At 32.5% G+C, this 14,833-nt stretch overlaps 1 protein-coding gene across 1 annotated transcript in view; it reads right to left on the bottom strand.

Moving 5' to 3' along the window:
• Window positions 1-14,833, bottom strand: part of PCDH11X (protocadherin 11 X-linked) — a 685,545-nt gene that overhangs the window by 536,033 nt on the left and 134,679 nt on the right. The gene's annotated exons all lie outside the window — the stretch shown is intronic.

Genomic DNA, 14,833 nt, shown 5'->3' with positions numbered 1-14,833 from the left:
CTACAGAGCCCACGCGCTCTGGAACCTGTGTACGACAACTAGAGAAGAGAAAACCCACGCCACAGCTAGAGAGAAGCCCATGCACCACAACAAAAGATCCCTCATGCCACAACTAAGACCTGACACAGCCAAAAATAAATAAAAATAAATAAATAAATAAATAAAGAGGCCCTGGAAAATTAGGAATTTCATTTAGGGTTATGTTTGACTTTAATTGTAAAGGCCAAAGTTATTTATATTTCTTTCTCACCACCATAAAATCTTAGTCTTTCAGTTTTGACTGCTAGCATGGGACAGCAAAATGAATTGACATGGCACTCTAGTATTGTCACAAGACTTACTTGCATGTTTTAGGGGTGGGGTTTAAAGATTTACTCCTGAAAGATTATAAAATTAGTCACTTCATACAGGGTATTTCATTTTATCACCTGAATAGTATTTTTCTTTAATCTAAACTTCTGAGATTAATTTTCCATAAGAACAGTGTATTTTTAAAAATATGACCATTTCCAATGTATGTCAGTGAAAACACTGACATCATCCTGACATTTTAAGATATACATAAGTTCTATGAAGACATAGAAAAATTAGAGACAGCTGCATTTAATATAAAGACTTTCAGAGAATAGGGATTTTAAGCATGAATTTACTGTGTGTCAGGTGGTGGTTTTGACCTAATTATTGATGTGATTACTTAATGGATCCATGTATTTGACTTGCGTTTTGAAAACTATTCATTTTAATAGTATTAAATGTCTTTTTAAAAGTTCTACAAAAGGATTATTTTCTGTCAACTAATGATAACATTATGCTAAATAATAAACCTCTAGTTTCATATTACATGGATTGATTAAATGTGTAAGTCCATTTCAAAAGTAAACCCATACATAATTCTTTCACTATTACCGAGGGATTTTGAGGGATCAACTAAAATAAACTATTTCAATTTGCATTCTGTGAGAATATTTCCCTTCCAAACTATTTTCCACAGATAGAGCCAGTGTATAAATATCCAAGGGAAAAATGAGGAAGTGTCAAAGGATTATTTGATGTTACATAATGATATACTACACGATTCATACAAAAAATTACTTCGTATATTTTATGTTTCTTAATATTAAAAAATTTATTAATGTATAGACTTTTGGGGTGAATATTCCTATTGACTGATCTGAAATACAAGAACTTTTAACAATTTTTGAGATGCTGCAGACCACTACCTTTCACCACAACAGTTTCAACTTAGCTGTGTTTTCCGATTAGAATTTCAAGCTAAACTGTTTTTGTGAGTACTTCTTACCAATTAAATTTAGTCACTTTACTCATTTCACACATTTGTATCAAGTTCCTCTTTTGTGCGTGGAATAGTTAACCCTAATTTTATCATGATGTGATCAATGAAGTTCTAATTGTGTATTAAAAGTACAAAGCTGTTGTAGGTCTGTTACTAGCGTTGCACAAGAGCAACAGCAACAACAAAAATCCAGGAAGACGTATCATTTTGGACCGTGCAGCTCTAAAAGGAGAAAAACAGTTAAGCAAGCTAAGGTGAAATCACAGATGGTTCTCACCATATATGTTAAATATTTTAATGGTTATATCAAAAACTGGAAATAAACCTCTAGGCTTGTTGTTGTTGTTTATTTTTTAGAAAAGAAATATAGAGCATCATGGTTAACCAGGTTTATGTGTTCTCTTTTAAGTATGTCAATAATGTTTTTCTGTTTTCAAATGTCAGATGTGAAGTACTGACAGATTAACCATTACATTGTTAGCTTCTTAGTACACTAGTTGCAGAAATACTTTTAAGCAACTATTTATGATTTATGTATGCATCAAATATAATTTTGATTCCAAAGTATACAAATCTAAACCTTTGTTTTAACAATAGTTTCAAGTCATGCAAAAAAATATAAACAAGGAAATGTCATAATACAGAAAAACATATTAAAAGCATCTAATAAAAATTACTTCCTCTGTATATTTTATGTTTCTTAATATTAAAAAATAATGTATAGATTTTGGGGGTGAATATCCCTATTGTCTGAACTCAAATACAAGCATTTTTAACAATTTTTGAGGTGCTGGAGAGCACTACCTTTCACAACAGTTTCAATGTAGCTATGCTTTCCTATTAGAATTTCCAACTAAACTGTTTTTGTGAGTACTTCTTACCAATAAATAAACAGCATATCTTTTTAAAAGTTATGTTTTTTGTTGTCTAACTCAAGTATGATTTAATAATGTGAGTTTAATGAGCCAATTTAAGTTTACTAATTTTTAAAATATGTAATTGTTACAGCTTTATTGAGATATAATTGTTATACAATAAATCATACACAAAGTGCACAATTTGATAAGCTTTGAAATATGTGTACATCCTTGACACCAAGAGCACAAATTCGTGAACATATTCATCACCCCAAAGATCCCTGCTACTCCCCACTCCGTAAGTAACCACTCTTTTATGCTGTATGTCATTATAGGTCAGTTTGCATTTTCTACAATTTTATGTAAATGGAACCAAACAGTATGTAGTCTTTTTTAATCTAGATTCTTTCACTCAGCATAATTGAGATTCATCCGAATTGTACAAGTATCATTAATTCATTTCTTTTTTATTGCCAAGTAGTATGTAGTATTCTGTTGTATGGATATATCAGTCTGTGTTTATCCATTCACTTATTGATGGACATTTTTGAGTTGTTTACCATTTTTGATTAGTACAAATAAAGCTGTTAGAAACATTCCTATACAAATTTTTATAGAGACATAAACTTTCATTTATTTGGGGTAAGTAGTCATGAGTGGAATGGCTAGATCATACGTCAGGTGTGTATTTATCATTTTAATAAACTTCCAAACTGTTTACCAAAGTGGTTGTACCATTTGCATTTAGACTAGCAGTTTTCCACTTCCTCCACACCCTCACCAACCCTTAGCTAATGATTGGTCAGTATGGTCAGTTTTTAACATTTTAGCCATTCTAACTGGTGTATAACTACATTTTTAATTTGCATTTCCCTAATGACTAATGATACTAAGCATCTTCTCATGTCTTTCTTTGCCATCTGTATACCATCTCTGGTGAACTATCTGTTCAAATCTTTTGTCTATATTTTAATTACATTCTTATTTTTGAATTTTGAGAGTTCTATAAATTCTGAATCCACATCCTTTATCAAATATATGCTTTGCAAATTTATTTCTTAATCAGCAGCTTGCCTTTTCATTCTCTTAAGTGTCTTTTGAAGAGATTTTAAATTTTGAAGTTAAATTTATCAATTTGTTGTTTTAGAGATCATGATTTTTGATGTCATATTTAATGATACTGCCTGATCCAAAGTCATAAATATTTTCTCCTGTTTTTTTTCTAAAATTTTCATAGTATCAGGTTTTACATTTAAGTCTATGATCTATTTTGAGTTAATTTCTGTATATGTTGCAAGTTATGGATCAATATTCATTTTTTGCACCTCGATATCCATTTTTTTCTGTACAATTTATTGAAAATACTATCCTTTTTTTTAATTTTTATTTATTTATTTTTATTTATTTTTATTTTTTTTATTTTTATTTTTTATAGCATGGTTTCTAGGTGCTCTGTCATCTGAACACTTTTTTTTTTTTTTTTTTTTTTTTAAAGAACATCCTGGGAATTGTAATGCATCTTTTTTTTTTTTTTAATTTAATTTATTTATTTTATTTATTTATGGCTGTGTTGGGTCTTCGTCTCTGTGCAAGGGCTTTCCCTAGTTGCGGCAAGTGGGGGCCACTCTTCATCGCGGTGCACGGGCCTCTCACCATCGCGGCCTCTCCCGTTGCGAAGCACAGGCTCCAGACGCGCAGGCTCAGTAATCGTGGCCCACGGGCCTAGTTGCTCCGCGGCATGTGGGATCCTCCCAGACCAGGGCTCGAACCCATGTCCCCTGCATTGGCAGGCAGACTCTCAACCACTGCACCACCAGGGAAGCCCCCACTATCTTTCTTTAAATTACCTTTGCACCTTTGTCAAAATTTGGTTGTCCATAAACATGTAGGTTTATTTCTGGAGTCTCTTTTCTATCCCACTGATCTATGTGTCTACCCTTCTATAAATACTACGTGCATTTCTTTACTGTAACTTTACAATAAGTCTTGAAATTTGAATTGTTAGCTGTCTAAATTTGTTCCTCTTTTTCACAGTTGTTTAGGCTATTCTTGGTCTTGTTCATTTCCACAACAGTTTTAGAATCAGCTTGTCAGTTTCAAAAACTCTGTGATTTTGAAAGGGGTAGTGTTAATCTACAGATAAACTTGTGAGAGAATTAATATCTTAACAATAACAAGACTTTTGACTCATAAGAAAAGTATATTTCTATTTAATAGACTTTCTTTGACTTCTGTCAGTAAGTAATGTCTTGCATGTTTCTGTCAATTTTATCCCTATTTAGGATTTTTATGCTAGAGTAAATGGTACTGTTTCATTTTTTAAATATTTATTTATTTACTTACTTTTTAAAATGGAAATATAGTTGATTTACAATGTTGTGTTAGTTTCTGGTGTACAGCAGAGTGATCAGTTCTACATATATATTTTTTTTCATATTCTTTTCCATTATAGGTTATTATAAGATATTGAATATAGTTCCCTGTGCTATACAATAAGACCTTGCTGTTTATCTATTTTATATACAGTAGTTTTTGTACCTGCTAATCCCAAACTCCTAATTTATCCCTCCCCCTGGTATTATTTTATTTTAAATTCCAATTTCTCTTTATACCTTGCAAGTGTAAAGAAATACAATTGGTTTTTGTAAATTGATCTTGTATTCTGCAAACATACTAATTCACTCGTTCAAATAGCTCTTGTGTAGATTCCATTGGATTTTCTACATAGAGAATCATGCTGTCTGTGGACAGTCTTATTCCTTCATTTCCAATAAGAATGTCTTTTATTTCTTTTTGTTGCCTAAATGCATTTGCTAGAACCTCTAGAATCATGTTTAAATCAGTGCTGAGAATGGATATCCTTGTCTTGTTTTTGATATTCAGGTGAAAGCCTTCAGTTTTTCACCACTATTGTGATGTTAGCTCTAAGTTTTTCATAGATGCCCTACATCAGGTTGTAGAAGTTCCTCTCTATTCCTACCTTGCTGAGAAGTTTTATAAGGATCAGATGATAGATTTTGTTAAATGTCTTTTCAGCAAACTTTATGCTGATCATGTGGTTTGTTTTCTTCTTTAGTTTCTTTTTAATATGCTAAAATGTATTGATTAATTTTTGAGGGTTAAACCTTTCCTCCATTCTAGTATAAATCCCACTTGATCATGATGTATATGATGATGAGTTTGATATAATTTGATATAATTTTGTTTAGAATTGTGCATCTATATTCATTAAGGAGACTGGTCTTTAGTCTTCTTTTGTTGCTGATGTTTGATTTGGTATGAGGATTGTCCTGGACTGATACAATGAATTGGGAGATACTCTCTCCACTTCAATTTTCTGGATTTTTTTTTGTGGAATTAGTGTTTTGTGTTCCTAAAACACTTGGTAGAATTCACAAGTGAAGCCACCTGGTCTTGTTTCCTCTGCATGAAGGCTTTAAACCATAAATTCTTTATCTTTAATAGATATGAGTATCTTCAGCTTATCTGCTTCTCCTTTAGTAAGCTTTAGTAGTTTGTGTTTTTCCAGTAATTTTAATATTTCATCAAAATTGTCAAATTTATAGGTGTAAAGTTTTGCATAATATCCCCCTTTTATCTTTTAAATATTTTTAGAATCTGTAGTGATGTCATACCTCCCTAACTGCTGATACTAGTAAGTTGTATTCTCTCCTTTTTTTTTTTTTTTTATAGCTTAGAGAGACCTATTTTTTTTTTTAATAGCTACTTTATTTATTTATTTATTTATTTATAGCTGTGTTGGGTCTTCGTTTCGTGCGAGGGCTTTCTCTAGTTGCGGCAAGCGGGGGCCACTCTTCATCGTGGTGCGGGGGTCACTCTTCATCGTGGTGCGTGGGCCTCTCACTATCGCGGCCCCTCCCATTGCGGGGCACAGGCTCCAGACGCGCAGGCTCAGCAGTTGTGGCTCACGGGCCCAGTTGCTCCGCGGCATGCGGGATCTTCCCAGACCAGGGCTCGAACCCGTGTTCCCTGCATTAGCAGGCAGATTCTCAACCACTGCGCCACCAGGGAAGCCCCCTCTCTTCTTTTTTTATGATCAATCTGGCTAAGGATTTATCAACTTTAATTTTATTAATTTTTCTCAAAAAATCAAATTTTGGTTTGATTGTTTTTCTGGTTTTTTTTTTTTTTTTTCTGTTTCCAATTTCATTGGTTTTGGCTTTGGTATTTATTATTTCTTTATCTTTATTATTTCCTTTTTTCTTATTATTTTGAGTTTAATTTGTTCTTCTTTTTCCAGTTACTTAAAATGGAGCCTGAGGTCACTGATTTTATACTTTACTTCTTTTCTAATAAAAGCATTATAAATGTCCTCCTATTTCCTGGTTTAATAGCATCCCACAAATTCTGATAAATTGATGTTTTCATTTTCATTCAGTTCAAAACATTTTCTTATTGGAGCTACACTTCTTATTTAGAAGTGTGTTATTTAGTTTTCAATTATTTGGACACATTTTCCAGATGTCTTTCTCTTACTGATGTATAATTTTATCCCATTGACCTTCACCAAAGGTACAAACATCTGATTATAAGATGCTAGAGATGTAACGTACAACATAGTGATTATAGTTACCACTGTTGTATGATATGTATGAAAGTTGTTAAGAGAGTAATCCTGAGTTCCCATTACAAGGAGAAAATTTGTTTTCTCTTTTTTTCCATTTGTTTTTATTGTATCTATATGAGATGATGGATGTTAGCTAAACTTATTGTGGTAATCATTTCATTATATATGTAAGTCAAACCTTTATGTTGCACACCTAAAACTCACACAGTGATATATGCCAATTATACTTCAATAAAACTGGGTAACAGAGAAAAAATAAATAAATTAAAATGTATTTTGTGTAGGCAGCATTATAGTAGTCTAGTTTTTTAAAATAGAATCTGACAGTCTCTTCATTTTAATTAAGGTGTTTAGACCCATTGCATTTAATTTGATTATTGATATGTTTATGATTAAGTTAATAATTTTGCTATTTGTTTTCTATTTGTCCTTTGTTCTCATTTTCCTTTTACTGCCTTCTTTTAGATAGAACATTTTTATGATTCAATTTTATCCTCCTTGTTGTCATTTTAGATATTTTTTAAATTTTTATTTTAGTGGTTACTTTAGAATTAATTTTCTATATCTTTAACTTATCACAGATATCTTCAATTGATATTATACTAATTTATATAATATAAAAATTTACAATAATGTACTTCCATTTTTCCTCTCCCAGCTGTTAGCCATTATTGAAATACACTTTACTTTTTACTTGTGTGTGCTATAAAATCCACAATATATTGTCTTTCATTTTGTTTAGTCAAGTTACCTTAAAGGAGAGTTAAATAATGAGAAAATATCTTATATATTTGCCCTGTAATCATTATTTCTAGTGCTCTGCATTCCTTTATATACACCCACATTTTTATCTTATGTTTTTGCTTGAAGAACTTCCTTTAACATTTCTTGTAATGCATGTCTGCTGGTAAGAAATACTTTCAGCTTCTGTATGTCAAGAATATCTTTATTTTGCTTTCAGTTTTAAAAGATATCTTCACTGGCTATATATTTTTTTTTTCTTTTAGCACTTTAATGATGTTCCTCTACCATCTTCTCACTTGAATTGTTTCAGACAATAAGTCTACCATCATCTTTGCTACTATCTATGTAATGTGTCCCATTTGTCTGGCTGCTTTTGAGAAATTTTATTATTATGAGTTTGGTGTAGTTTTTTTTTAATGTTTCTTGTGCTTGAGGTTCACTAAACTTCTTGATCTTGTGAGTTAATAATTGTCATAAAGTTTGGAAAAATTTGCCATTATTAATTCAAATATTTTTTCTGCCTATCTCACATCTCTCCTTCTTGGAATCCAGTTCATATATAAAGCTTTTCCATATATAAAGCTGCTTAAAGTTGTCCCACAGCTCAGTTACTCTTTTTATTATTTTAAATTCATTTTTTCTGTATTTCATTTTGGATAGTTTGTATCATGATTTCTTCATATTAACTAATCTTTTCTTCTTCCATGTCTAATCAGATGTTAATCCCATCCTGTGTTAATTCCATCTCATAGATTGTAGCTTTCATCTATAGAAGTTTGATTTGTCTCTTTAATGTCTTTCATATCTAAACCTAATGTTTTGAACACATAGAATACAATTATAATAATTTTTTAAATGTCACTTTATGTTAATTCTCATACCTGTGTCACTTCTGGGTCAGTTTCTATTTTTTGATTATTTTCCTCATTATAGGTTATGTTGCCCTGCTTTTGTGTATTCCTGGTAATCTTTCTTTGGATGCCATTCATTTTGCATTCACTTTTTTGGCTGTTGGATATTTTTCTATTCTCATAAATATTATTGAGCTTTTATCTGGGATCCATTTCATTTATTTGGAAATAGTTTGGTCAAGTCTTCCTTTTATTTGTTGGATAAATCCAAAGTAATACTCCATCTAGGGTTAATTAGTCCCCACTGCTAAGCAGGACCTTCCTGAGTATTCTACTCAATACCCCAGAAGTATGAATTTTTCCAGTCTGGCTGGTGGGAACAAGTACTATTCCCAGCTTTATGCAAGCAACTGACACCATTCTATAATACTACCAGATGGTTTTTCACTGGCCTCAGATGGTTTCCTCACACAGACACTGATGAGTAAACTGAGGAATACCCAAGGGAGACCTTCTACTGATCCCCAGAGTTTCCTTTCTGTGTAGCTCTCTTCACTTCAACACTGTGCCCTAGAAACTCTAGCCACCTTGGTCTCTTTGGATTCCCATCTCTGTCTCCTCAACTCAGGGAGTTTCCAGGCTCCATCTGGATTACCTCTCCCTGTGTTGTGCCCTGGAAACTCCCTCAGGATTGTAAACTGTGGTAATCTTAGAGTTTACCTCATTTGTTTCCTGTCTCTAAGGGATCACTGTCCTTCATTGCCTGAGGTTCACAGCTTTAGAAATGTTGTTTTATACATTCTCTCTCTCTCTCTCTCTTTGGGTTGTTTCAGATGGTATGATAAAGCTGGTCCCTTTTACTCCACCTTGGGCTGAGGCAGAAGTTTTTAAGTAGTTTTATAAACCACAAGTGTGCTTCTGAGGAGGCACCCTGTGAAAACATTCAGGTTCCAATTCAGAAATTTCAGGCAACGTTGACTTCTCCAACCTTTGGCTATTAAAGGGAACTTGTAATAACTTTGATTCAAGACAGTATTTATTTATGCATATTATCATTCTTTTGAAAATTTGACATGAAGATGTGTACATAATAGAAGCTTATACATTTTTTGAAGGGATTGGCACAGTTTCATTATGTCACGTCCTAGTGCTAGTTTTCTCAATATTGGAAGAATTACATAACATTAAATGGCCAATTTAAAATTAATGGTGGCTTTATTGGCCCAACTAGACAAATAGACATACATAATGAATTTAATTCAATTGCATGAGATATAAAGGTCTTATTTGCATGAGGAGATTGAGCTTAATTTTTTTAAATTGATGAAGAAAAGAAAAATGGCTGAAATTACGTCATATGCTGAAATTACACTATGGATGAAGGAAAGTTATGTACAGGCACTAAAGGCAAAGAGTGATACGGTAATGCTTTAAACTGAGACCAACTAATAAATGTAATCACTACTCTACACATATAGTGAAAGCTATGCATATCAGAATCACAATTAGAAATCAGAGGATTATTGAAATTAACACAGGATTATCAAATATGTTTTCTCACATATTTTTAGATTCATAAAAATGTGGATAAAATAAATTAGTAAAACTGATAGCAGTAATATCACAAGCGGCCAATATCCAGACCTCCTAAATGTGGTTGCATTCATTTGAAGTAAATGCTGTTTCACTTTCTACATGATGCATAAATTTTGTACTTTTAATATTTCTTACTATGTATGATGCACTGAAACATTGTTCTGACTTAAATCACCAGGCATGTTCGTTTTACAAATTGCATCAGATAATTGGACAGATAGTACTTAAGAGGAAAGCGAATAATTTCATGTACTAGGTAAGAAAAAAAATTTTTTTAATTCCACTATGCTTCTGAAAATATAACAGCTCAGTATTGGTGTATATTACTGTTAAAAGGAAAAATAGTCATGTAAACTGAGTTATAGACATATGCAAGATGCTCATTCTTTTGTTTCCCTTCTTATTATGTATATTGAGAGTTGAATGAAAAAAGTCAGTGAGTTTAAACCCAACCTCATGTACAAAATCTGTATATAGCCTTAGAAAGATGGATTAATATTAGGTGGTAATTATATAATCAGTTATATAGCATTGCAATCTAGACTCTTAAAGCTATTTTAATTTTACAAAAATTATTCTTTTGCCAGTTGTGACTTTGAATTAAAGTACTTAAGTCATTATCTAAATAATTAAAATAACATGTAACATATTTAAGCTTACTGAAATAATAGTTAATACTAACAGTGAGAAAGTAGTAAGCATCCTCACTGAATATCCAAAAAAAGAGATAAAATATTAAGCCCATCCAATTATCATTTTCTTAATAATACTTTTATACAGATAAGCTATGAACTTTTACTCATTCAAGGCTTGATGCTATAATAATACAGAAACCTAGCCTACATCTGAACTTAAATCATAAATCAATCATAGATCATTCCTTTCAGGATTCTCAAAGACCAAATCCAAGCAAATAACTTAAAATGTTATCTTCAAGTTAATGGCAAATGGCAAAAATCATAAGCAAGGAACCATTTCCAACGTTATTCAAATTATACTTTCTAAGGGGCAGGCTGTATATTTCAAAGAGGAGCTATATGTTTCAAAATGATAAACAAGTCAGGAATGAAAATGCAATTGTAATTTGTAGGAGTTTGAGATAATTATAAGAGGCCAAATAAGCTCCTATCTGGGCGTGAACCAGATAAATGTGAAGAAGGCTAACATTACTCAGGAAAGTCTACTTTTCATCTCAGAAGTGTACCAATTACTGTTTAACTTCAATCCTTTCCAATTTTTTAGCCACTGTTGATTGCAGAGTACTGAGGAGAAATATTACCCCAGTAGATCCCAATCTACTGAAACCCCCCTCCTGGATCTTATATAACTTGACTGAAAAACATAAAGCACCTGGATAGAACAAAGAAACTGATGCTTCCCCTCAAAAGGACCAGTAACAAAAAAAAAAAAAAAAAAAAAAAAAGTGACAGGGTTTGGTAGATATTTTAGTACTAGGTCACTATGGAGATTTAATTCCATATCATTAAATTAAGTGAAACTCACTGATAATATAAAATAGTGTACAAATTTAGGAACGAGTGTTGCTTAAGGAAAATGATTTATCTTTAGAATAAGTGACAGTAGAGTGGGGAAAATTTCAGTGTAAAGAATAGTACACTGAAATTATAAGAAAATACTTTAGCTACCTGTGAAAACTGAAATATTTTCTTTTATCTCTCCCTTATTTCATGATGTCCTTTTCACTTATCCCTTTAGAGCCATTCCTTCACCTAATAACTCTTAAACCTCTTAAACTAGATCTTCTCTAGTAACGGACATTTCTTATATCTATAGCCATGATAAATTGAAAATATGTTCCAATATTCTTTCTCACTTGCGTAGGTTATCTTCTTATACAGTGGCTTTTTAAAAACTTGAACTTACTAGGCTTGATAAATAATTGGGATAACACATCTTGCTGAGATATTTTTTACCTGAATTAGCATGCATTGAAAAATACTTGTTTCCCTTTCAAATTTCTGGTCTTCATTGAGCTGTGTCTGTTGAATTTCATTGCTTTGTTACTTTTTGAGTAGCATCTTATAAAATTAACTGTTCTCCTAACAGCCCAACAACTCTCTCTGTTCATTTTCCAGCTTTAAGATGATTTGTTTTAGACACAGTGTTATTTCAGTTTAAATTTACTAACAGATCTACAGTGGGATTCCCATCTAACTTCTTTCATTTGTCCAGGAATCTCAGGTGGGAAAAGGTAAAACTCAAATTTCCTTTAATTCACTAAAGAACAACTACAACAAAAGTCTTTCATTGAGGAAAAACCAATGAAGATGGCCACAGTTGGATTTGTGACATATCAGGCATATGAACATCAACAATTTGATGGATAGAACAAAGTTACTAGGATTTTGTGTAAAAGATTAATTGAATTAGTGTACTCCAAAGTGAAATTTTAAAATCATATATTGACTTTAATTCTAACTTAAACTGTTACTATATAGTTCTGAAGGACTGGATAGGGACTCCCTAGCCTGTTTTAGCATATCCCAGAGAGCCATGTAGACGATGTCCTATAACTAATGTCTATAAACCTTACACCAGTCAGCAACAATCTAGCTAACAGAGGAGTGCTATGCCAAGAATTTCCAATTTTAGCAAAAAACAAAGGTTGACCTCCATATCTCTGGGGAAATAAGCCACACTCTCAAAAAGAGCAGATTATCTTTTTAAAAAGTTAGAACTAGAGGCATAACAGCAGTTGACAGACATCTTTAATTGTGGGTACTATTCTAACTCAATCCTGGAGGAACGAAGTCTTCCCCTGGTGCTGGCAAAATTTGAATGCCACTAATCAATGATTCTTATCACTAGGGCTGTGCAATTCTTCTACAATAGCATTCCCATGGTTAGGGACAATTAACAAAGGGAACAGCAAAGAGTAAGATGAAGACAAAGCCCATCTTAAAAGGAAATAAAGAGTTAAATAGCTGAGGTGAAATATTTAGCTATCTTTTAAGAAAAGAATAATGTGTCTGGGATGTTAGGTCTATTGTCCTAATTAACAGACTTAGAATGTTTTCTTTGGACGGAGACATATCCTTAACCACAACTTTGCTATCACCCTTTCTCGAAAACACACCTAACAAAAGGGCTATTATACCCTGAGAAAACCATAATTCAAAAAGAGTCATGTACCACAATGTTCATTGCAGCTCTATTTATAATAGCCAGGACATGGAAGCAACCTAAGTGTCCATCAACAGATGAATGGATAAAGAAGATGTGGCACATATATACAATGGAATATTACTCAGCCATAAAAAGAAACGAAATTAAGTTATTTGTAGTGAGGTGAATGGACCTAGAGTCTGTCATACAGAGTGATGTAAGTCAGAAAGAGAAAAACAAATACTGTATGCTAACATATATATATGGAATCTAAGGGGGAAAAAAAAAGGCCATGAAGAACCTAGGGGCAAGATGGGAATAAAGACGCAGACTTACTAGAGAATGGACTTGAGGATATGGGGAGGGGGAAGGGTAAGCTGGGACAAAGTGAGAGAGTGGCATGGACATATATACACTACCAAATGTAAAGTAGATAGCTAGTGGGAAGCAGCCGCATAGCACAGGGAGATCAGCTCGGTGCTTTGTGACCACCTAGAGGGGTGGGATAGGGAGGGTGGGAGGGAGGGAGACGCAAGAGGGAAGAGATATGGGAACATATGTATATGTATAACTGATTCACTTTGTTATAAGGCAGAAACTAACACACCATTGTAAAGCAATTATACTCCAATAAAGATATTTTTTAAAAAAAAGAATGTTTCTACTCAGAAACCTGATATTTTTGTGTGTGATTTGTGTTTATTGCTCATGTGTTATGGTTGTTATTACTTTCTCTCTAGAAACTTTTTGAAGGGGAGAATTTAACACTGATTTCAAGCAATTTGCTTAGGCATGTCTGACACCTAAAATATTCACTTATTCACAACAACTATCCCATTCCGCAATTCTTATTCACTGACAAATTTAGAAATAATTGCTTACTACCTAAGCAGTTCATAAATATGCATTGATTTTTATCAACAAACTAGGAAACTAGAGTATAGTTTAATAAAAATGCATCTAAATATATCAAGATTACTAGCTCACATTAATGTTTTCTTTCCTATATATATGCTGGATTCCTTATTCCTAGAGAAATTTGTTTTGAAATACATCAAGGGCTGAATATCTTCAAATATTTGCATAGAGAACTGCACTAAATCATGTTTGAAGGTTGAAATAATGTATTGTAAGTATTTGAACTGCCTATATTGTAATAAAAATCCACTAACATTAAATAATAGTATACATATAAACACCCTCTGATATTTTAACATAGGGTAGTTCACTCTTTCTTTAAGAAGACCTAGTCAATGAGTAGCCTATTCTCTCTCCCAAGGAAATAATTTTCTCTGATGTGTCTGAACTTTCTGAATACAGCTTGGTTTGTTTATTACTTCAGTCTTTCCCTTGGCTCTAATCAGAGATTAATAAGTAGTAACTGCTTTGCAAGGCATAGGTCTGCTTTTACCAGTTAGATGGGATTTTCAAAATAGGTGAATCAAGACCCCACTTGATGATCCCAAAATAATGTTATAATCAAAACAGTGATGTTTAGGAAGTCAAGAAGTGAAATAATGTTTTTCATGATAAAATTTTTCATGACATGTGAGGAAAATGCATCGTTTCAGTATTGGTCACTAAAGGAGGATTTTCCACCCAAAGGTGAAGGAATCAAGGTTAACAACAGGTATGTAATTCCAGGAGCCCGACACTCCTGTAAGACTTGTGGGGAGAAAGGGAGTACAAGCAGTCTATACCTCCTATTTGAAATGCTACTTGTAATTAAATCATTAATTTAATAGGATGATTGTAAGATGTTTACATTATTAAGTAG

The sequence above is a fragment of the Balaenoptera ricei genome, chromosome X, assembly GCF_028023285.1.
Source record: "Balaenoptera ricei isolate mBalRic1 chromosome X, mBalRic1.hap2, whole genome shotgun sequence".
Taxonomy (NCBI): Eukaryota; Metazoa; Chordata; class Mammalia; order Artiodactyla; family Balaenopteridae; genus Balaenoptera; species Balaenoptera ricei.
This window is presented reverse-complemented; position numbering and strand designations above follow the sequence as displayed.